A 1,912-nucleotide genomic window follows, 5' to 3' on the forward strand; every position below is an offset into this window, starting at 1 on the left:
ATATATATATATATAATGTATATATGTGTGTGCGAAGGTGTCAACACACATGCTCTAATTCACTCCTCTTTTGTCTGGAAGGTGGCAACGAGCCTGTTGTAGCTCCTCCCCTGCAGTCATGGGCAAGATATCGAAGGGTGAACACAGAGGCACGCCTCCACTGATCTCTCTCTCTCTCTCTCTCACACACACACAAACACACACTCATGGTAATCACTGCCTTTTACTTGTTTGCATCAGTGTACAGCCTTTTGCTGTCTTTCGATTCATTTTCAGTAAATTATTTTTATCATTTATTTTTTTCTTTTTAATTGTAATTACTTCATTTATTAGACTCTTTATAAGCAACCCTTTGATTGCTTGAAGACAATAAAAGCAGGTTAATATATTAAGAGCAATCAGTAAATATTCATATTTTAGGAGTTTCCTCTAAAAGGTGTATCCAACTCAGTTTTGTTTTTAAACCTTATTCCAAATCTCTCTTTTTTTCATGGCAGTTCTGGGCTCCCTGCATCTTTTTAAAAGGGTTTATTTGATTTTATTAATAATTTTAATCGTATTTTATTTTATCATATCCCATTGTATCATGACTAATTCTTATTTTTTGGTATTGTTTAAACTTTTGTGTTTTATTTTTACATATATTAGAAAAGTGACATATTAAAACTTCTCTCCTAAACATCCCCTACAAACACACAGCTCCTTCAAAATATTGTACTTTCTCCCTCTTTTCTTTTACTTTCTGCTTTCACAGAATCCTCATTTTCCTCCGTCTCCCGCTCACCTCTCACTGATCCCTTGCCTGTTCTCCCTCCCCCACACCCATGGGGTTTGCACATTGCACATTTAAACATTACAGTACTAAGTCCCCCCCCACCACCACCACCACCACCCTCCATTTCTTTCTACCAGCTCCTCTCGCTACGTTCAGCATCATTTGACTTTTTTCTATTTATACATTTGTATACATAAGAAAAGGTTATTCAGTCTGTTGCACTCAGATTTTCTTTGTCTGACTCTGGACTGTCTCACCTTTTATGTCTGACTGTTTGAAGGTTTGTCTGGGGATACTATGGTTTACTTGCAGATTTTGCCACATCATTCTTTTTTTTTTTTTTGTAACCCTTTAAGGCTTTTAATACACAACAAGAAAAAAAAAACGTATCTCCTCTGTGTCCCACAACATGCAGTTTCAGCAGCCGTGCAAGAGTTAACATTTTTTCCTCTGCGACAGGCTTTAGGGTGGCAGGTGGAGGGGGGCTTGCTAACAATAATGCAGTGCTACCAGCAGCCAGTGTGGACCGACAACCCTCCTCTCTCCTCCTTTATACCTTAGTCTGCTTTTCCCCCATTTTTCTTACTATTAGACTGCAGATTTACATCCTTGTTTTTAATTCTGTCCGATAAGCTAGGATGTCGGTTGATTTGGATACATGCCACTTGCTCAACAAATATTTGTTTTTCAGATTTTTGTACCTTTTGTTTGCATTTTTTTYCCCCACTCGATTTTCAGACACATAAAGCTTACATCTAGTAAAGAAACGGGTCATTTTTATCTTTTACAGATTTCTTTATTTTATTAATTTCTTTATTTATTCATTTATTTATATATTTATTTATTTATTTTTCCTTGTAGGGCATTTTTTCATATGAACATGTGATACATCCCCTTACTGGGCAGTTTATGATTTCCCCCTCAGTTTCCTCGCAGGTAGCAAACGCAGCATGTCTGCACACAATAAGGAAATAAATCAACTTTTATTGCAGATGATCTGATTTCCCCCCCTTGATTCAGTTAGCATGACCACCTACTCTGACCCAAGATTCTTCATAAATCCTTTTACAGCACGCACACACACACACACACACACACACACACACACACACACACACACACACACACACACACACA

This window comes from Austrofundulus limnaeus, unplaced genomic scaffold (genome assembly GCF_001266775.1).
Source record: "Austrofundulus limnaeus strain Quisiro unplaced genomic scaffold, Austrofundulus_limnaeus-1.0 Scaffold17, whole genome shotgun sequence".
In the NCBI taxonomy this organism is placed as follows: domain Eukaryota; kingdom Metazoa; phylum Chordata; class Actinopteri; order Cyprinodontiformes; family Rivulidae; genus Austrofundulus; species Austrofundulus limnaeus.